This window comes from Molothrus ater, chromosome 19 (assembly GCF_012460135.2).
Source record: "Molothrus ater isolate BHLD 08-10-18 breed brown headed cowbird chromosome 19, BPBGC_Mater_1.1, whole genome shotgun sequence".
In the NCBI taxonomy this organism is placed as follows: Eukaryota; Metazoa; Chordata; class Aves; order Passeriformes; family Icteridae; genus Molothrus; species Molothrus ater.
In genome coordinates this window covers 2,162,374-2,185,660 of record NC_050496.2, presented here as the reverse complement: position 1 = coordinate 2,185,660, position 23,287 = coordinate 2,162,374, and the positions used below count along the sequence as shown (strand labels likewise).

At 44.7% G+C, this 23,287-nt stretch overlaps 1 pseudogene; it reads right to left on the bottom strand.

The window, feature by feature from the left end:
* Positions 1-9,156: 9,156 nt before the first annotated feature.
* LOC118693615 (myosin-1B-like) lies at positions 9,157-22,223 on the bottom strand (annotated as a pseudogene).
* Between the last annotated feature and the right edge of the window lie 1,064 nt (positions 22,224-23,287).

Genomic DNA, 23,287 nt, shown 5'->3' with positions numbered 1-23,287 from the left:
TTCTCATCTGAGAATTCTGCCTCTTTCTATGATATAAACATCTTCTTTTTGTTAAAGATAACAATAAGATAACCACTTTTTAATTTCATCCCAGGGTAGACAAATCTCACCATTGCAGCCTCTACTCATACATCATTTTTTCCTACTTATTTTGAAAGATCTCCACTGGATTCCTTCCAGAATGTCACTGTCTGGTCACCAGAAAGCACCAAACTGAACACAGTGCTCCAGATATGGGTGCTGAATGCAGGGAAAGAATCACTTGTCTTCACCTGCTGACCATGCTTTCATGAGTGTCTGACATTGTGCTGCTGATCTTCCTTTCCCCAAAGGCACACAGTGACACTTGCATCCAAATTCATGACCCTTTTCTGCAAAGTTGTTCTCCAGCCAAAATGAAATACAAAAGCTTCTGTTGCATGGGACTATTCTTTCTCACTTGCAGGATTTGTGAGGTTCTTATCAGCTTCAGGGTGAAGCTTTTTGAGGATCTTTTCCAGGGTAACATTGCCCCGTAGCATATTTGCAAGTTTCTGTTGGTTGTCATCTATAATTCCCAAGGATGCATTCCATGCATCATTTGGGTTGCTTATGGTCCAGAAGGTGTTCTGAGGACTATCATAATGGCTTTTGCTGATGCGATGCATCATTCACTAGAGCTGTTTGCTTCTCATCCCAAATGATTTCAGTAGTATGTGAGCAACTGGCATGCAAGGACACATAATTCATCAGGTTAAAATATGCACAACCAACCGTTTCTTCTTTTGTTAATTGTTTGCGGAAATAACTCTAGGGAAAGCTAGAAACCTCAGTAGAAGAATTTATAAATCAAAGCCAGATATCTAAATCCAGTACTGGACTTCCAAAGAAATGCCATGTGGCCAGTAATAGAAAGTATCTGAATTCAAAGGAAGTAAGACAGGCAGCTTGGTAAGATGTCTTGTCACAATTTTTAGTTAGGTAAATAACCAAAACGTTAACAAACATTTGCAGCTACTCCTAATAGCATGCAGATCTTCCATTTTACTCAGTCTTCTTTCAGAGGAAGAGGAGCAGTACCTCCCCTTTTTTGTTGTTTGGTTAATTAGACAGCTATTTTTGCATTTTTATCAGGTTTACTAGTAGGAGGCCTACATGCAGATTATAATCCTAGAGTATCATTTGGAAAGCATTTTCATAACATTTCTTGGCCAGTTTCATATGCAGCAATAATTACAATTCACAAGTCTGTAAGACTTTGCAACATTCTTCTCTGTTGGCTACCTCTGTCTGTCTGTCTGGACTTCATGCCAGAATAGATCATTTACATCAGTGTTCCATAATTAAACATAAGGAATCCCCAAGAAGCATTTCCTTTCAGTACACAGTGGCTGTGTGTTCAAGCACAGCCACTTATGAAAATTTGCTAGCTGTGAGCAGCCTGCCCAACCATCAGCATGCTTTATTAGTTATAGCAGAGCACTGGCCAGGAACACATACAGCAATTGCCTACAAAATTTTACAGTGATTTGTCATCACGAACAAACCCGTTCTACAGAAATCTTCCACCTTTCTCTGTCCCTTAAATGCAAGCAAATGTGGCTCTTACCTCTTATGCTATGAGAAGATGCCTTGCAGTCTGGGAGGTGATCAGTGCTGTAAAGCAGAACCATGAGATCTCGCATTATTGCTGCACACAATTCCACAGACAGGTCACAAAGTGAAAATACCAACATGCTTTATGATACAAATATCAAATCCTTCCAGGTACATGTACATACATCAGGACAGCAAGGCAGGAGAGGGAATGTCCCTTTCTGCCCACCACAGACGTGCACTTACCATGAATTTCCTCTGCAGACAGAGCAGCCCAGATCCAAGGACTCTTTTATAAGGTCCGGTCAGCACATGCTGCAGATGCCTCCTCTGTCTTTGGGCAAAGCATTTCTGGCAAACCTTGTTTTTGGCAAAGCATTGTCTGGCAAACTGAATGTACTGAAAACTGGAAAGTGATGTTACTAGATATAATTAGAAAATTTTTGTGTCTTCCTAGCTATGTGAATAAATCGCCTATAAATAATATGAGGAGATTCCTAAGGGGGGGAAATACAGCTAATGATGACTAGAGGAATGAGGGTAACCACTAATAACTGTAAGGCCATGGATGCTCCATGAGTCTGAGCTAAGGGAGCAAGGGAAAACCATTCCCTGGGCGAGCATAGTGACATTTAAATGCATACTTCAACTTATTCTGAGGACATCATATCTCTGATGACAGTTGTCCTTTCACAGAGCTCTCTACTTACGGATCTTGGACATGATATGTGGATTTCACTGCTGTCTGCATTGCTTACCTTAGTCAGATTATTTCATATTACTCTTTATTCATATTACTCTGTATCCATATATCTCTGCAGGGCTGGATTCTATCGGTGCCGGAAGCAAAACACAGCCCAGCTGAACGAGACAGGGCAGAATGAAGGATGTGTATGGGAGCAGTCTGTTCTGCCCAGAAATGCAGCTTGGGCAAAGCACTGCAGTGCTGATATTCTCCATGGAGGAAAGGGGATTCAGGCATCCTGAAGATAGGCTCTTGATGAGAAGAAGATCGCAGAATGACAGAACCTGGTCCAACTCGTCTTGGACAGGGGAGTTTCTTTAATAAATAAAATATCTGGATTTTCTGAGTCAGCAACAATGTCTTGATGTATTTTAAGTCTAAACCTAATTTTCATACTATGAATTTGTCCTTTGCCTGGCATCAAGTAGTTGTACACCAGAGGGATATGCACATCACTTTGGTGCAAAACCTAATGTATTCCATTATTGTATCCCATAGCAAGTTCCATTAATTATCCAAGTCTGTGGCCTACAGACATGTCTTAAATTAAAAAAAAAAAAAAAAAAAAAAAAAAAGAAAAAAGAAAGAACAAAAAAACCAGAGCAGGTATTGCTGTTGAAGGGCTATAAGTGAGCTTCCTGCTCTCAATGACAGAAAAATCCTCAGACAACAAGGTTACAGATAAGATGAAAAATAGTAATTATTTTAGCGCAAAAAATGAATGGAATTTCTCATAAATGTAAACATCATAGATTCAGAGAATTCAACACTGAGGTTCTATTTGCAAAAAATAATTGGAACAAGTTAATGTTAAGAAATTTGGACTCCCAGGCAGGGGCACATTGCCTCCAGCTTGAAATGACAGCATGTAAAAATTGGGTCAATTGGATGTAAATGTGACTGCAGTCTGAGTAGGCATTTTTTTATATTTCCTGGGAAGTGGAATGTTAACAATCACCATGCCTGTAAAGTATGCTGGCATAAATACGGCACAAATCACTTCCTAGAAGCAAAATACTGATTTTCCTGAAGTAGGTGTGTACTGAAGGCTAAAATGAGAGCAGAGATGATAACTTGATGTTGGATCCATATAAACTGTATGACAATGGGGTTAGTTCATGAGCTAACACTCTACTGGCATGGGGTAAGACCCTGATGATACAGAAATACCCTGTACAGTATCAGCCAAGTCTACTGTAGGGGCAAGACATTCTTGAGCTTCAACTCACCCAATGCAGCAAAATGCAGCAAACCTTTGCTCTGCTCCAGACCTGAGACAATGTACTTCAGGGTCACCATGTCTGCCCAGCTGCCACCATTTCTGCCACCCTGTTTGCTCCTTTTTCTGATATGGAACTTTGCTGGCCCCTCAAAAACCCCAAAGGCAGCTGATGGTGTTTCAGGCCTGCCATCAGTGCCAGTCCTTTGGCTTCTTCCCTCTCCAAAATGTGCCAGCCTCATGTTCTTCCTTCAGAACTCGTCCTTCCTCTGCCCCTGGCCAGCACCCAAGGGGCACCAGTGAGCCACCCACTTGCTTTTAGTTGGGGCAGACCTGCCAGGACCTACAGGCCAGCCCAGAGCATCGTCCTGGCAGTGGCTCAGCCTCAATGGTGTCTGAGGCGGTGTGGCAGCAGGGTCTGCACACACCTTCTCCTACCCTGAACCAAATGCCCTCCCACCTCTCCTGCTACCTGAACTGCCACCTGAGGGTCAGCCCTATGTGCAAACACATCTTCATTTCACTCAGGAAAGAACACTTTTCTGTGGTTTGCCCTATGACAGCCTGTTGTCTTCAATTGGACTGGGAAATGTCCCAAATAAACAAATTGGGCTCCCCTGTGCCAAAGATGTTACCAATATTTCTCTGAGGACATACTGAGCTGGACACTTTGATCCCAACCCCACCATTCTGATTGGTTTCTCCCCCTTTTATTTTGATTTATTTTCTTTCCATCAAACTTCCTCCCTGTCAGCACTGAGCAAGTAACACGTGTGGCTAATACAGAAAAGAAATAGGGAGGTTGGTGCCTTCCAGCCAGGTCAGCCAGAGGAACTTGCCAAATACATTTGTCATTCTCTTGTTGTCTCAGACACTGCCAGATTATTTTGAGCAGCAAAGGCCCCTGCAGCCCTGCTGGCTGAAGGGCACCAGCTGGCAGATTGGCTGTCTGGTGGGAAGTGCTCCTTTCCCCATCTCCCAGTGCTCACTGCCTGCCTGGTTTCCAGCTTTACAGCAGTTTTCCTGCTGGATTTTTCCAGGTCCTGGCTGTTCTGATCCAGCTAGATCAGGAATGCCACAGCTCTTTGCCTGGACAGTCTCATCTGTAGAAGATGACAGGTTAATCTGTCTTGGCCTGCTTTTGACAAACTGCCTTTCATCCATTTTTTCCTGTAGCAGGTCTTGCAGAGGTAACAGCCCTTTGGACAGTCATTCCTTCCCCAGACTTTGTCATTCCTAGTCCTTACTCTAGTCCATACATCGTGTGTCCTTGGTGTTGGAAGGCAGGTCTGGAAATCCCTCCTGAAGGGGAACTGAGCAGGTATGGTCCCAGTAGAAGAGAATTTCTCCCCAGCTTGTCATCTGGTCCCACCAAATGTTGAACTATGGTCTGGTCTCTGCTATGGCCACAGGAGCACTCCATGGCAGCCCCTCCAGAATGAGCTTTCAGTGGGCAGAACACTGGAGGCTCATGATTCACAGAGGCATTCACGGCTGGCTTGACTGGTGGGACAATCTTCCCCAGCCTCACCATTCTGGATCATTTAGTCAGTCTGTCATAAATTTGAACCACAATAGCCTCCAGATAGAATAGGGGATATAGGTAAACTTCAGCTTTTTTACCTACAAGCAGGCAGCAGAAAGGAACTGCCTTTGTTATCACAAAAGTTTACTTATGTTTTTGATAGAGGGCTTTCACTGCAAGTGTCTGAGCCTTGCTTTGCCTTGCCAGAGGGAGAACCATCCATGTGCAAGTTGAGGGGATGTGAGCTAGAAGGATCATGGTGTTTAGTGTGGATGTGTCCTGAAGGAAGATGAAGAATGTTCCCCCCACCTTGCTCTCCACAGCCCCCACATTGTCAGAAGGACCTGCGGGAGCCTCATGGCCCCTGATGGACTTTTGTCCCAGAAATTCACCGGCTTCTCCATTTTTTCCCTGAGCTTTCCAAAAACCTCACAGGTAACACAGACAAACCTACTGCTATTCATATTTACTCCTTCAAATTATCTGATACACCAGATATTTTATTCAAAAACCTTTCCCATGGGATCTGCAGCTTGCCAGTGCTGTAGTCAGCCATGCTGTCATATGAACTGGGTGTGCTGGAGGCATCAGTGCACCCTGTGGACCCTGATTAACTGTCTGGCAGGGAATATTCACACTGCTGCAGCAGCATTTCTGCTGCCTCTGGGTAAAACGAGAGCTCCCAGGAGCATTAGCACATGCTGAAAACAAATGCTGATGCTCTGATCTGCTGGAGCAAAACTTCTCATCCCTACTCTTCTACTAAGACCTAGCTGAGCACTGGACCATTGCAATGGTAAGGACATACTTTGTATATAAAAACCAGGAAGAATCAGATCAGACTAAAGTAAAGTGTATTTCTTGCAGGCTGTTTGTGTGGAATACTGTGGCTGGTATGATGAGTTGCCCAGCAAAGAAACATGCTTTGGAGATCTATTAGGCATCCCTAATCCATGCTGGTGCGGGGAATAAAAAAAAAATAATAAGAAACATGAACTGACCTAGAAGAAAGTTGTTAATTTTCATAAGTAATGACAGACTTGAATGCATCCTTTGGGATGGAAAGCAGTTCAGGATGTTCACTGCATGGGCTATGAGAGATGAGAGCTAAAATCCAGGGAAGTAGAGCATAAGGCCCTGGCTAATGCTGCTGGTGAAATCTGGGGTTGGGGGCAGCTGTTTAGGTGGAGATTTTTTGGAGCAGGGAGAGGGGAGTGAGGCTGGGTTTTTTTTTTTCTGTTTGTTAATTTGTATGAATTGGTGTCTTTTCTCTTTTCAAGTCCTTTTCCTCTAGTCTTAGTGGTTGCTATGCTTGTGATTTGCTGCATTTCATGGAAAGTAAAGTGTTACTTTTCCTTTTAGGGACTGTTGTGATTTACATGTTTGTAAAGGTGATGCCATCCTTTTTCAGTGGGGACTCCAAGTGGCGTCCTGAAAAACTGCAGTGGCAGATTATCTGCAGGTAAGAGGGAGCTGTCATTTCACTGAGCAGAGGAAGGTAAAAACTGTGACCTGGAATGTCAGGATAAACAGCTCTTGAAATTGCATCACAGTTAGCTAATCAGTCTCCTTCTACCAGCAAACATGAGAAGATGACATCTGAGCAGTGTTCTAAATAATATCAGAGTGATGTAGGGGATACATTTTCCCCACACACTGGAGCTTCAGTTACAGAGAAGATGAGCAGAGTGGAAGGACTGATAAGCCAATGGGAGGAAGATCAGTGCCTGGAAATGTCAGAGATGTTGGAAAGTGAAGCAGAAATAACAGAAATCAGTGTTCAAAGTTCAGTATTAGAAAGAAAAACAGTCCAGATTGTACTGAGAAAAGAAAAAGAAAGGATGATGAAGTAAGACTCACATAAAATGTCTTAGGGCCCCCAAAAGTGCTGATACTTTTGTGCCCAGGGGACACAGTTGTCCATGCCCAAGCTGTTTAAAGTCAGAGAACTCCATAGTCCACATGGGGCAGCAGCTCTAGTGGAACTCATCAGTTGCATCTATTTTAAACCTTCTCTGAGACTTGTTTCTTCAGACCACTTATGGGCCCATGTTTCTTCCTAGATCAGTTACCTGTGCATCAGCACATTTTATATCACAAGCAGCCTGACTCCAGAAATAGTGTGTTGATGCAAAATGACTGCTTGTCCTCCAGCCAAGGCAGCAAATCAAAAGTGAGGAGAAATTGGTTTTCCTTACTCATCCCTTTAATATTCCTCTCTGATTCCAGCAAGTCTCCAGCCCTGCTGTCCAGGCTGCCTGGTGGCAAGGCCAGCTCAGCACTGTTCAATGTGTGCGATTTCTCTCCCTCTCCCACTTGTGCAGTTGGAATTCTGGCCCCAGGTGTTGTCTCTAAAGGAACCTGCAATGTTACCTTTCATCAGCTGAGCATTAGTAACAAATCCTCAGGCCAGAATTTCTTACAGGTGAGAGAGAGAGGAGCCCCAAGAGTCTCAGGTGCTTCATGTGCATCCTGATTCTTCCACAGTCAGAGCAGCTTGTTTGTTTTGGAGGGTGCTTGTAATATTGTCCAAAGGGAACAGGGAGCTTTGGCATTGAAATATAGTCCCCAAAGCTGTTGTGGTATTTACTACTCTGTCAGCAGGTCTATAAAGGTACCCAAGGTTTCTTTTCCTTGTTGCCCAGATATCGCTGGCACTGATGAAGTTTTCACAGCTTCGCACATAGAGATGATGTCTCTGAAGAGCATCACTTACAGTGACATAAGAGTCAAGCCAGGGCATCATCTTTTCCTGAAATATATTTAGCTGCTGCCTAGCCAACTACTTCCTTATTTGGTTGCAACATGGAAGGATTCTATGGGTGTAAACCTCAGTGTGTTTGGGAGGAGGAGGACTTCCCAGTTCTGAACGCTGTTGCTGCAAACACACTGACTGCTGTGGTCAGTGCAAAAGGCTGAGCAATACCTCCAGCTCCCTTCCCCAGCCATTTCACAGCTCTTTGGAGTACTCTTTGGAGTACTCCCTGTAAATGGAGAGGTGTAGAGATAGCAGGGACCTTGAGAGACCTGTAAGTGTCCCTGTAGTCAAAGCCAAGTCTCATTTACCGTTCCCCACATCTGCTTGTAGAATCTTCCCTCGGCAGCTTCCTGATGTGCCAGGGTCTGGTGAATGGTGTGTTAAGCTGCCTCTTGCTGTGCAGGTTGCCTCTAAACACCTATTCCAGACAAAGGAAGCTCCAATCTCACTGGCAGTGTGATGTCCCAGTGGGCACTGATCTCTTTGCTTCAGGGTTGGAGGTACCTGTGCTCTCCAGACTCACCACCTGCTCAGCCCGCACTGGGCACTGAATGAGAATGGCTGGGAATGGGAAACATCCTTGCTGCCTTGCTCCTCCTCCTGGTCAGCTTTTCCCCATTTTTGTCCTGCTCATGCATTATATTCAGCAGTGTTACCCCATGTGGGATGAATAAACAAAAACCAGGGTCTAGCAGCTACTTTTTCCCATCCAGTTTTCAGGTTCCTTATACAACACAGCTCATGCACTGCTGCAAAAGGAAGAAAGGAAGCACTGTTTGGCAGAGTGGAAACACCATGTTAAGAGCTTCTCTGTATTCTCATGGTGCAAGACTTGGAGATTTCTTTATGGTGTCCTGTTAACAGAGTTGCTCTCAATTCCAGTGTTAAAAAATAAAAGCAGTTTCTTTTTGATATGTATGCTTATAAATTTGTAAAACACAGGCTTAAAATTTCTCATCCTAAAAAGCATTATTTATTTAATATTTATTTATTCTAACTTTAAATCACAATTCCATTTCTAGGAAACACTGTAGTAAAGATTAAAAATTTTTGTTTGCTTTCATGCCAATTACTCTTACTGTAGTTGGAGTACTGGAGTTTCTGAATCTTACTCCAGAAAACTCAGGAGTTTACTCCTGAATATTAATTGTTAGAACACAGTCAACACCCAAATAACTGCAGAACTAAAATGTAGCTACTGCTTTTCATGCAAAGGAATCTACGGTCTTTGTCTTTAGACATTGACTAATATATAAAGCCTTGTTGCAGAAAGAAGTGACAAAGGGCTCACATTTTGTGCAGCCCTCAGGTCACTTTGCTGCCTCCTGCAATTCTCACTCTTCCTCTGCTATTTTCTTGCTGTGAAACTCGCGGCTCTTCACTCGGAGCTTGTTGACCTGTGACTCTGCAATGTCAGCCCGCTCCTCGGCCTCCTCCAGCTCGTGCTGGATCTTGCGGAACTTGGACAGGTTGACATTGGACAGCTCCTCCTGTGAGAGCAGAGGAAATCCGGGCTCAGGAACACAGAGCAGGGCTTTCACTCCTGCTGCAAGTCAGCCTTGTGGGGCTGCAAATCTCCATCACCCTCCCGCCGCTGCTCACACATCAGCCTCACACAGAGCTCCTCATCCTCCCCTTCACAGGACCCTACTGGGACAAGCTTCACCAGGACGGTATCCTGGTGTCCTTGCTCCATGTGAGGAGCAATTTCATAATTTCAATTTGTCATTTCTGTACTTATTCTCCCACTTGTTTAGTGTTCATGTGCTGGGGAATATATCTCGATGACACAGTTCCCCTCCTCAGCAGATGATTTTTGACATTTTCAAAACTTCTGACATTCCTCTCCTGGACACCTGTGTGACACTCAGAGGAAGAAATGCTTTTTATTTCCCTGAGCAATACTCACAGCTTCCTCAGCTTGTCTCTTGTAGGATTTCACTTTCATTTGCAGCTTGTCCACCAGATCCTGCAGCCTGAGAATATTCTTCCTGTCTTCCTCAGACTAGAGTGTTGGCAAAGTGGAAAGAGTGAATTATTGCTTTCTGCACACCACAATATAGCATTTATCCTTCCCATCCATGAGAATCTCTTTTGATTCGTGGAATAAGGGTGCATCAGCCCAAGGAGAGCTCCTGCCTTACCTGGTAGGTGAGTTCCTTCACCCTGCGCTCGTACTTGCGCACACCCTTCACGGCTTCAGCGCTGCGCTTCTGCTCAGCATCAACCTCCCCTTCCAGCTCCCGCACCTGCAAGGACAAGCCCAGCCCTGCAGCTGCCCTGGCAATGTCTCTCCAAGGAGGGACACGCTCACTCAGGCACAGCCCCAGCCCTACACACCCTGGCCTCCAGCTTCTGGATCTGCTTCTTCCCTCCCTTCAGTGCCAGCTGCTCAGCCTCTTCCAGACGGTGCTGCAGGTCCTTCACTGTCTGGTCCAGGTTCTTCTTCATCCTCTCCAGGTGGGCACTGGTGTCCTGCTCCTTCTTCAGCTCTTCTGCCATCATGGCCGCCTGATCAGAGCAAAAGGTCAAAGCCATTTTGGGACTGGAGATATTTTGGGGAGACTACATTCACCATCAGCAATGCCAGGAGCACCCAACTCACATCTGTGATGGCCTTCTTGGCCTTCTCCTCAGCATTGCGGGCTTCCTGGATGGTATCCTCCATTTCACCCTGGATCTGGGCAATGTCGGTTTCCAGCTTCTTCTTGGTATTGATCAGGCTGGTGTTCTGTGCAATGGGAAAAAGCATTTTTTTTTTCCAGGTGCTTGACACTATTCTTAGAAAAATCAAATTACCTGTTTTTAATTATGGTTTTGTTACAGTTTCTTATGAAGAATACAAATAACTGATAAATGGCAATGGTAGACTGCCAAAGACTATCTGTTGTATTTCAATTAAAAAAGGAAAACAGACCTATTGTTAAATTTATTCTCTAAATATTGTAGGTGTTATATGTCTTCAATTCTAGAATGTACCTGAGTGTGGAGGAGCTGAACTCTCTCACTTGCATCCAGAAGCTCCTGCTCAGCCAATTTCCTCGACCGCTCCGTCTGCTCCAGGGCTGCCCGGAGCTCCTCAACTTCAGCCTGCAGCAGGTTTGCTCTGCGCTCCACCATGGCCACCTGCTCCTTCAGGTCATCCTGTGTCCTGAGAGCATCATCCAAGTGTATCTGGGTGTCCTGGAAAGAGAGAAAAGAGAGATTGGGAGGCATATCCTTCCTATTTACTTTTTTTGCATTTCCATATTAATATGGAAAAGATAGAACAGTAGAAGAGAAATATTTGCAGCTGTGGAAGGAACCCATGAGCACCTGGTCTGTAATGCCATACCTTGAGCACAGCCTGGGTGTTCCTCAGGTTCTTCTGTGCCTCTGCAGCCAAGCGATTGGCATGGCTCAGCTGGATCTCCATTTCATTCAGGTCTCCCTCCATCTTCTTCTTCAGCCTCAGGGCTTCATTCCTGCTCCTGATCTCAGCATCCAAGCTGCTCTGCAAGGACTCCACGACACGCAGGTGGTTTCTCTTCATCTGGTCAATCTCCTCATCTTTCTCTGCTATCTTCCTGTCAATCTCAGCCTTCACTTGGTTGAGCTCAAGCTGCAGGCGCAGGATCTTCCCCTCTTCATGTTCCAGGGAGGCCTCAAAAAAGTATAAAATCCAGTTAACTATAAAAAATAGCAACATCAACAATTTTACATGAATTGTTATTGCAAAGAATAATTTATAACCACAGGTCTGTGATTGAAAGAAAAAGAAAAAAGAATACCTGTGGTTTTCAAAGATTTTACTGGTGTGAAGAAAAGCTGCTTCCTATGCCTCTGCTCTATTCTCAGAGCATAGAATTATTTAAATGTTACCTGAAGTTGCCGAGCTGTGTTGCAACAAATCAGGTAACGACAGAAGGCTTTACCTCAGCTTCCTCAAGGGAGGCTTGAAGTTCAGATTTCTCCTGCTCAATCTGCTTCTTGATTTTCTCCAGCTCATGAATCGCCTTTCCTCCCTCCGCAATCTGCTCCGTGAGGTCAGAAATCTCCTCTGAAAGGAAGGGAGAAAAGCGCCATGGTCAGGCAGAGAGCTGAATGGAGAAAGGCTCTGGTGCATCAAGGTGCCAGGCAAGATCTTATCCCAGCAGGCCCAGAGCTGTTAAGTGTGGCAGGCAGACAAGCTTGTGAGAAAGGCCAGGGAGGAGCAGAGGGCCAGGGACTTACGCTGCAAGTTCTTGTTCTCCCTCTTCATTTTTTCCAGGTGGTCCAAGGACTCCTCATAGGCATTCTTCATCTTGAACAGCTCCGTGCTCAGAGAGCGCGACTCCTTCTGCGAGGCCTCCAGCTCAGCCTGCGTTTCCTCATACTTCTGCTTCCATTCTGCCAGGATCTGAAGAGAAATGGGGGGTGAGTAGGGCTGTGGCCATCACAGGGCCCTGCTCTGACCAGGAGTGCTGGTGCTGGAGGCCAAAAGACCTTGTCAAAGCCCTTCTGCTTCTTATCCAGAGCAGCACAGGCAGCATTGGATCTCTCCACTTCAATCATCAGGTCCTCCACTTCATTCTGCAGCCTCTGCTTTGTCTTTTCCAGGGAGGCACATTTGGCATTGACACACTCAACATGCTCCTCTGCATCCTGTAGGCGCTGGGCCAGCTTCTTCCTGTGTTAAACATAGCTCATGGTTTAAGAGAAAAGGGAAAGTTGGGGCATGTGGTTGATGAGCTTTTCCCTGTCTCTCTGCCAGTCCCTGTCTTCTACAGGTTTGCCTGTGATTTTTTCTCCACACCACATGCAGTATAGAATTTATTTGCTATTCTCCTTTTGCCCCAACCCCAAGCAGAACACTGATGTCTTCCCAATAATGTCACAGTGGTCTCCAGGCATTTCTGGTCTTAATCTCTGCTAGTCTTCCTCACTTCCCCCACGTACTTGGCCTCCTCAAGCTCCTCTGTGCGCTGAATCGCGTCCGTCTCGTATTTGGTTCTCCACTGGGCCACTTCACTGTTGGCCTTGGACAGGGCTCGCTGCAGCTCCCCCTTGGCCTCCTGCTCCTCCTCATATTGTTCCCGGAGCAAGTCACAGTCGTGGCGAGCGGACTGCAGGGCGTGGGCCAGGGAACTCTTGGCCTGCAGCAACAAGGGTAGTGGGTCATGGAGCATAAAGACCCCAGGAAATCTGACTGAATAGTAATGGGACACTATGGATCATGCCTCTATGCACACAGACAACCATGCAATCAATGAGGAAAGAAGTTGGGACTGAATAAATGGAATAATGGATAAACTGGAGGTAAAAGTTTGCATGAGATGCCTTGCACCAAATTACATGAGATTTTTTTCCCTGTCTCGTCATATAGTACAGTAGTCACATAAGTGTTTGAAGCACCTCTGAGAGAAGGAATCACCTTTATCTCTTCCTCCAGATGCCTCTTGAGTTCCTCAATCTGCTGGGTGAAAGCCTGTTTGCCTCTTGACAGCTGAGAAACCAAAGCATCTTTCTCTTCCACCTGACGTGAATATTCACCTGAGAAAATTTGCAGATACACAACAGTTTTAAGGCCATTCATGTTGATGCTAAAAACATTTGGAGATCGAAAACCAGATAATTTTTAGTCCATGCTGAAATTATATAATTAATATATTAATATATTAATATATAATTAATAACCCTGCAACATTATTGACCTGCACATGTAGATGAGGGTGTCTCACCTGACTCTGTCTGCAGACGAGCTCTTTGAGCATTGAGGTCATTGATCATGCGCTGATGCTCTTCTTCCTTGGACTTAATCTCACTCAGCTGATCTTCCAGAGTGCGGCACATCTTCTCCAGGTTAGCCTGTGTTTATGCAGGTGGAAAGGGATGAGTTAACCATCCATGCATTAAAGAAGGCAAGGAGGAAGGATTGTCTTGTATTCTACTGGGTCAATGAACCTATAATTGTGTACCTTGGCTTTGGAGACAGACTCCATGTTGCTGGCCAAGTCATCAATCTCCATCTTCAGCTCACTCTTCTCCTTCTCCAGCTTCTGCTTCACGCGTTGCAGGTTGTCGATCTGCTCGCCCAGCTCAGCTGTGCTGTCCGCGTGCTTCTTGCGCAGGGCGGCAGCCGTGGCTTCGTGCTGCAGCGTGGCCTCTTCCAGGTCACGGCGCATCTTCTGGAACTCTGCCTCACGCTTCTTGTTCATATCAATCTGAGCTGCTGTGGCCCCTCCTGCTTCTTCCAGGCGCTCGCTGATCTCCTCCAGCTCCCTGGACAGGTCAGCGCGATGCTTCTCTGCTTTAGCGCGAGAGGTTCGCTCTGCCTCAATTTCCTCCTCCAGCTCCTCAATGCGGGCCTGCAGAACAGCAGGGACCCTTCACAGCTGTGCCCTCCTCCTGCCTGAGCTGAGCTGAGCAAGGCAGGGCAAGGAACAGAGACTTGCCTGCAGCTCCTTGATCTTCTTCTGAAGTTGCATGCCCAGGGCTTGTTCATCCTCGGTTTTACTCTGGATCTGGCTGATTTCAAAATCTTTCCTTTGGGACAAGTGAACCATGTTAGAGCTCCAAGAAACAAGACAAGTGCTGCAGCCCAGCACTCAGGTGCCCCAGAGCCACACTTACTTCTTCAGTTTCTCATCCAGCTGCTGCTTATCATTCTCCAAGTCCATGATGCTGTCCTGGGCCAGCTTCAGGTCTCCTTCCAGTTTCCTCTTCGCTCTCTCCAGGTCCATGCGCAGTTTCTTCTCTTGCTCCAGGGACCCTTCCAGCTAAACACAACAAGACCATCAGCCCTCTGCCAGCCACGTTGGACTCCATACCTGCCCTGTTCCTGCTCTATGTCTGTGTGCTTACATCATCCACTTGCTGTTCCAGCTTGATCTTGGCCTTGGTCAGAGTATTGACTTTGTCTTCCTCTGCCTGCAGGTCATCCAGGGTCTGCTGATGGGCCTCTTGGAGGGCTTTCTTCTCTTTTGTCAGCTTGGCAATGGTCTCGTCCAGAGCTGCCATCTCCTCAGTCAGGTTTTTCACCTTTGAGAAGAAGGGACCAAATATAAATAAAGGAAGCAGCTATAGAAGTCCAGTAATAGCACAGGGCTCTTTTCTGGAGTGTGAGTGACAGGTTCTACCTCATACCTTGTTTTCAGTGGCATGTTTTTCCTTCTCCACCTTGGCCAGTGTTAGCTCAAGGTCATCAATATCTTTCTTCAGCTCTGAACATTCATCCTCCAGCTTCCTCTTCTTGGCTGTCAGCTCAGCATTAATTTCCTCTTCCTCCTCTGCCCTTTCAGTCACTTCCTTAATTTTGGCTTCCAGCTGGATTTTGTTTTTGATGAGCTGGTCACACCTTTCCTCTGCATCAGCCAAAGCATCTGCTTCCTAGTAGAGAAACATTCATTTGTTTAATAATCACAACTGTTTGCAAAAGGTGAATAGAGAAATGGTATTTCTCACTGAGGAAAAGAAACATGGAATTATTCTTTTTTGTTTTTTTCTAGAAAGTTTTTTTTTTTCACAGACTCTTTTAAATCAGAGTAGGTTTTTATTCTGTCTCATTTTTTTTGCTCTCATCACTTATTCCCTCCTATTTTTCTTATGCATAAGATGAAAATATCCAGTAGTACTTTTATTTTCAAGAGTTTAGATTACTTTCTGTCAAAGTTAAGTATTGAATATAAATGTGGAGAGATTTTTTTTCTTTATGTTTTCATAAGCTTTTCTTGGCAAGACTGACTTTGAAATAATTTTCTTTGAGTAAGATAAGTTGATATATAGTCTAGGTGCAATCAGAGGTTTCAATTTGAACCTGAGTTTATTTTGAATCTGTATAGCAAACATCTAAATACAGAAGGTAATGTTTAAATATTGACCAATCCCTTGATCTCCCAATGGACTTAGTAGGTACACATAGGGTTGGGAAAGAATGAAGAGGGTTTTTGTGTCCTCCTGGAAAAGTGGTCACAGAAAGACAAGTGACATAACACATATCATAAAAAATGGCATAGAGGTCTTTGGGCAACTGACTGAAACCAGAGAAAGTTGTCAAATGAATTGCTCCACAGACGCTGCTAACTAATTTCTCAACCTCCAGTGACTACACTGGATGTTATATTGTGAGCCTGGAGAAACACACCAATGTGCATACATGCTTCAAAATCATTCCCAAGCTAGAACCTCCTATTATAATGGTGAAATTCAGTGGTCTGATTTCTACCTTGCAATATTCATAGCAAAATATTTTCTCAGACAATGTGTAACATGAGAGTTATGTGCTGTGAGGATACCTTGAACAAACACACTAACGATACTTACAGATTGCACTTGGAGCTGCAGGTCATTTTTCTCCTTCATTAGAGATGCCATTTTCTCTTCAATCTCCTTCCGCTTTGCCTCAGATTTCACAAGCTCTTCCTTGGTTTTCTCAAATTCTTGCTTCATGTTGGCCATTTCCTTCTCAGACTCTGCACTCTTCAGCAAGGGCTTGATCTTGAAGAACAGCTTCATCCATGACCAGTGTTTGACATTCATGAATGAGCGAATGTTGAACTGAATACAGAAGATGGACTCCCTGAGGCATAATTAAAATGTACAATGAATATTCTCAGTCTGACAAGTGTCAACACTTTTCCATGAGCAAAATGACTCTTTAACTGAAGAAGAGGAAGGTGTACCTGCGCTCTACCCTTCTCTGGTACTCCACCCTCGCCAGGTAGCCCCTGCACATGGCCTGGGTGCGGGTGATGAGCTGTGCCAGCTTCTCATCCCTCATCTCCTCCAGGAGCCCTATCAGCCCAGCTTTGAAGAACACCTTGAGAGAGGGAACGTTGCAGCTCATCACTGTCAGGCAGAGCAAAGCCCAGGCAGGCAGTGAATGGGGGGGTTTGTACCTTGGTGTGTCCAAATTTGTACTGGGTGTGATCCACATCGATTGAACTAAGAAGCTTCTCAGAAGCCTTCTTGCTATCGATGAACTGTCCCTCAGGGATGGCACTGGCATTAAGCACCTTGTATCTGTGGAATTGGAGGAAACAGGAGGAAGACAATGTCCAGTCATAAGAAAGTTCTCTTCACTGAAAGCAAGAGCTGTGTTTGCAGCAGAACCAGGCTGAGGAAGTTGGAATTTCATCTCTCCATACTTAAAGACCCTGGCAAAGCTCAGCTGTGTGATGGAGAGCAATTGGTGAGGACAGCTGACTTATCTCTTCATTTCATAGCTCTTACCTCTGTTTGAAGTCAGCATAGAGGACTCTGCTGGGGAACCCTTTCCTGCAGATCCTGATCCCTTCCAGCACGCCGTTACAGCGCAGCTGGTGCAGCACCAGCTCGTGCTCCATGGCACCTGGCAATGCAGAGCACAAATGAGGGGCACAGATTGCAGTGCAGAGGGGAATGGATGTATCAGAGCAGGGATCTTTCAGCTTGGGGTTCTTACCAGGTGTTTTAGTCTCATTGGGGATGATGCAGCGCACAAAGTGGGGGTGAGTGCTCCGCAGATTGGTCATCAGCTTGTTCAGATTCTCCTGTGGGATCATGATTTAGTGTGGGTTTACAAGAAACATGGAAAAATAACCTGTTGCATTCCTTGAATTTAACATGAAAGATTGATCAATGGAGATACACTGGGCTGAAAGTTGTCAGCTGAGCATGCCTGAATCAATTGCTCAGTTCCTTCTGATTCCCAGCATTAAACCTCACCTTGTAGGACAAAAAAACTTACCTTCAACCTAATGAAGGCTAAAAAGTACACATGTTTTATGACACAATTTTATGTTTATATTAAGTGTAAGTTTAGGTTTTTACAGTGCTATTTTTCATTCCATAAGATTTTTTTTCCAATAGCAGTCTAAAGACAAGTTAAAGTTATAATATTTTTTGTTGGTTGGTTGGTTGGTTGGTTGGTTGGTTGGTTGGTTGATTGTTGGGGGTTTTTTTGCTTTTTTTTTGTTTGTCTGAGCCAGCTAAACATACAGAATAATTCTCTGCATATATGAAAAGAAAAGGTGTTTACGTACCCGGAAAAGAGCTGAGACGGTCTGGAAAGAAGAACCTTTCTTCTTGCCTCCCTTCTTGCCACCACCACCACCACCACTAGCCTCTGATAAAGTAAAGATAATGAGACATCTGTTGCTTTGGGGACCAACCACCATGCATCAAAGAGATGAATTGCAGAGAACTGACCTGCCTCTCCTCCAGCAGAGGCAAAGAGTAAAGCCAGGGTCTTCACAGAAGATTTCTGGTACAGCCCAATGACAGTTTCATTCAGAGGGTCCTTGTTCTTCTCCAGCCACCCATTGATGTTGTAGTCCACTGTGCCAGCATAGTGCACCAGGGAGAAGTGGGCCTCAACCTTGCCTTTGCCTGGCTTGGGCTTCTGGAAATTGTTGGACTTGCCCAGGTGCTGGTCATAGAGCTTGTTCTTGAAAGAGGTGTCAGTTGCCTTGGGAAACATGCACTCCTCTTCCAGGATGGAGAAAATGCCCATGGGCTGGGAGAAATCGCAAGGAAGGAGGGAAGATAAGGTGAAAAGGTAGAAAGACTCAGAGATGAAATAACTTCCTGAGTGGGACAATATTACTGCTCTCAGGGATTGTTCTGTTCAACAAATCTAAAATAATACAAACTGATGTATCTGCAGTATCATATTTACCATTTCAAGCTGCATTTAAAAATACATAAAATGACTGCATTTCTGAAAATTCCTCACACTGTGAATTACAGAAATACCTTCTCAATGAGCTCAATGCAGGCAGCCAGGTCCATGCCAAAGTCAATGAATGTCCATTCAATGCCCTCCTTCTTGTACTCCTCCTGCTCCAGCACGAACATGTGGTGGTTGAAGAACTGTTGCAGTTTCTCATTGGTGAAGTTGATGCACAGCTGCTCCAGGCTGTTGAACTGCTCAGAGGAAAAATCCACAAGAACCAACCCTCATCAATGTGCAAAATTCTTCATCATTCTCCAGCCTGTATAAATCTCTCCAGATAAATCATAACTGTATTATGAGGACCACAGCATAACAGAAGAACCTATATGCAGCTCCAGAAAGAAATACCTACTTAATGAAAATGAGGGAATTTTTTTGGAGCAGATTTTTTATTGAATATCCTAAGATTAATAAAACACTTTGGCACTTTTTTATTCAGCAAACAAGATGAGTGCTTGCTCTTGTCTCCAAATTGAAAGCCCTTGATATCTCTGATTAAACAAATAACTATTCCTTTCTTTGTTCTTTAAACATTTTGAACATCTTTAACTCATTATATATTTGCCAATGCATCTCCTAGCTCTGCTCCAGAAGCCCTTTTATAAATTTATTGGAATTATTTTGGGTTATTTAATCCTTAACATTAAGCCCAAACAGTTGTAATATTACAATGTAAAAAATTCTATTTGCTGCTTATGCACAAACAACATGACTCTGTTCTTGTACTGATGGAGCTTTTGAGGACTTTGTTTTCTGCTAGAAAAGAAAATGACTGGGTTTTTTCCTACATAAAATCACAAATGACTAGCATGTTAAACCTTCAGAGGAATATGACTCTCAAGTCCTCTGATATAACAATCTTTCCCTTCAAGAGCAGCCCTCAAACCTGAAATCCTTACATCAAAGATCTCAAAGCCAGCAATGTCCAGGACACCAATGAAGTACTGCCTGGGCTGCTTCGTGTCCAGCTGTTCGTTGATGCGAACAACCATCCACAGGAACATCTTCTCATAGACAGCCTTTGCCAGGGCACCCACTGAATTGTATACCTAAACCAAAGGAGAACAGAGCAGAAGGAAAATAGTGCCCAAAGGGAGAGAGTAAATCAAGTCAGAGGTTCCCAGTCACCAAGTGGTTGTTGTTACCTGCTGCACAGTTTGGCCCTTGGTCACGTATTCATTCCCCACCTTGACTCGGGGGTAGCAGAGGGCCTTGAGCAGGTCTGCTGAGTTCAGACCCATCAGGTAGGCAGCCTTGTCAGCAACTGAACACAAAGAGAGAGGGAGGAAGAAACAGGGGAGAATTGATAATTGAAAGTGGCTATCCTCTAAGATGTAGCCGTTGGTCTCAGCACTGAAATTTTGTGATATCTTGAAGGGAAGTTTAGAAACATGAATAGTCTAGAAGCTGAGATTTATGCATTTGTGATAGTAAACAGAAGGAAAATACATGATTGCCAACTTCCACCTATCCATATCTGTTATTAGGAGTTCTACAAGGCTTCAATACCTTCGGTGCCATCAGGCTCTGCCTGCTCCTCTCGTTGTTTCTGCTTGAACTTCAGGTTCCCATAGTGCATGACAGCCCCTGTCAGCTTGTAGATGGCTGTTCTCTCATCAGCAGTGAAGCCCAGATGTCAATGGCACTCTGGCAACAGAATCACTCAAATAAATCTCCAGGCCATTACAAGGAAATTTCACCACACCAATATGCTCTGCGACACTTACATCCGTAGCCATCAGCTCCTCCTGGTCGTTAATGCTGGCGACAGTGACCTCGCCTTGACTCACAAACTGGTAGTCATATGGGTTGGTGGTGATGAGGAGCATGTCTGTAAAGAGGAATAGGATGTATCTGGGTGTGAGAATGAAGATAAATATTTAGCACATTCAGATTTTATCAAACAATTCATAATACTTCATACCAATTAGCTCTGGCTTCTTGTTGGACATGATCTGATAAAAGATGTGGTAGCTCCTTTCCGCCTTGAGCTGGAAAGTGACTCTGGACTTCTCCAGCAGATCTGCCCAAGGAGGTAGAAAGAGTTAGACACTTGTGGGAATGTACATGGAGATGGGAATTTGGGAAGGGATGGGAGCCTTCCAGGAGAATCTCTTACAAGTTTCAATGTCAGCAGAAGCCAGTTTGCCTGTGGCACCAAAGTGGATTCTGATGAATTTGCCCTGTTAAGCAGAAGCAGCAGCAGGTCAGCCTGGATGTGTTCTGCTGACATCTCCTTTGCATGAAGAACTGCTCAGGCATCTAGTTTGTTGCCATCAGGGGGGAGATCTTATGCAAAGCAAGAACTCACAAAGCGCGAGGAGTTGTCGTTCCTCACGGTCTTGGCGTTTCCAAAGGCCTCCAGCAGTGGGTTGGCGCTGATGATTTGATCCTCAAGCGTTCCCTGCAGGGACATCATTATTCAGTGACTGTGTTTGGTTGACAGGGCAATGACAGGCCTAGCATTCAGTCTGTCCTTCCTGACTCACCTGCATTTTGCCTGATGACTTCTCCTCCTTCTTCTTCTCTCCACTGGCTGCAATTGTTGCAAAGTACTGAATGACACGCTTTGTGTTCACAGTCTTCCCGGCCCCGGATTCTCCGCTGCCAAAGCCAAGAGAGAAGCAGAGGGTGCGTGGTCAGGCAGGAGGTGCCCTGGCACCGGGCAGCCCTGCAGGGACCCGCGCAGGGGGGTACCTACGTGATCAGGATGGACTGGTTCTCACGATCTGTGAACAAGGCAGAAACACAGTGCTCAAAACTCAATCAACAACAGAGAAAGAATGAAACATAATCAGGTAAGGTCTAATGTTTTGCCTGATGTCAGCTTCACTTAAAGAAGCAAACCTCCAAAGCACATCACTGAGTGCAAAGATATCATTCATTTAAAACAGTAGAAACAATTCTATGAAGATAGTAAACTCCAACAGATGTGTATGTCTGATCCAAGAAAACTTTGAAAAAGTCTCTTCATTTTGCTAAGACAGAGAATCTCTTAAGAGAATTTAATGATCCAATGTCCCTAAAGACTAGACAGAGCCACTCACCAGTCAGCATGAACTGATAGGCGTTGTCAGAGATGGAGAAGATGTGTGGAGGGGCCTCCTGGCGCTTCTTGCCTCGGTAGGCCAACACCACCTCGGGGTTGTACACCGGCAGCCACTTGTAGGGGTTGACGGTGACGCAGAAGAGACCCGAGTAGGTCTGCAAGGAAGGGACACAGCACCTTGGCTTCCCCTGAGGCTGGCCCAGCAGCTGCTGAGGCTGCCCAGAGGAAGCTGCTGCTGCCACTTACGTAGATCATCCAGGCTGCGTAACGCTCTTTGAGGTTATACAGCACAGCGGGTTCGTGCAGGTGGGTCATCATGGCCATGTCCTCGATTTTGTCATACTTGGGAGGGTTCATCGAGAAGATTTGATCTTCTTTCACAGTCAGGGTCTGTCAAGGAAACAAAAGATCCACATGTGTCTCTGAAAAGCTCAGTGTTCAGATAATGTTTTCCTTCGGCCTTGTTTTTGACTCACCTCTCCCCCTTCAGTCTTGACAGTGACTTTGCCTGATTCCCTGCCCGTGATTGTCCCTTTCACAAAGGATTCCTTTGCATGTACCACGAAGACAGATGTCTTGGCATCAAAAGGTTTGTTCTGGGCCTCAATTCTCTCCTTCTCTGACTTTCGGAGGTAAGGAGCTGCCTCCCCAAAGATGGCCATCTCAGCGTCCGAAGACATGGCTGCACTTTATGGAGGGGTTTGTCCGCAGAGAACGCTGTGGAGGAGCAGATATTTTGCCCAAATGAGTCTATATTTTTCCTTGTCACACACTTGATTGATAGACCCTAAGAGCGTAATAGAAAGTGTGATTTGGGAAGAATCTTGAGTAATTCTTTGGTTCACCTTCCTGTGCAACCAGGGCCAATATTGGAAGCAGGTTCCCACAGCGTTTTCCAAAAAGTTTTTATTATGTCAAAGAACAGATATTTCTTAGTGCCTTTGCATCCCAGTTTAATGTCTGATGACCCTGATGGTAATTTTTCCCCTATTTATTGCCTAATCAAAATTTCTGTGGCTGAAACCTGTGGTTTTTATCCCTCAGCCTTTGACTCTTCACATCTGAGAAGTCTGCCTCTTTCTATGATATAAACATCTTCTTTTTGTTAAAGATAACAATAAGATAACCACTTTTTAATTTCATCCCAGGGTAGACAAATCTCACCACTGCAGCCTCTACTCATACATCATTTTTTCCTACTTATTTTGAAAGATCTCCACTGGATTCCTTGTTTGGTTAGTTAGATGGCTAATTTTGCATTTTTATCAGGTTTACTAGTAGGAGGCCTACATGCAGATTATAATCCTGGAGCATCATTTGGAAAGCATTTTCATAACATTTCTTGGCCAGTTTCATATGCAGCAATAATTACAATTCACAAGTCTGTAAGACTTTGCAACATTCTGTCTGTTGGCTACCTCTGTCTGTCTGTCTGGACTTCATGCCAGAATAGATCATTTACATCAGTGTTCCATAATTAAACATAAGGAATCCCCAAGAAGCATTTCCTTTCAGTACACAGTGGCTGTGTGTTCAAGCACAGCCACTTATGAAAATTTGCTAGCTGTGAGCAGCCTGCCCAACCATCAGCATGCTTTATTAGTTATAGCAGAGCACTGGCCAGGAACACATACAGCAATTGCCTACAAAATTTTACAGTGATTTGTCATCACGAACAAACCTGTTCTACAGAAATCTTCCACCTTTCTCTGTCCCTTAAATGCAAGCAAATGTGGCTCTTACC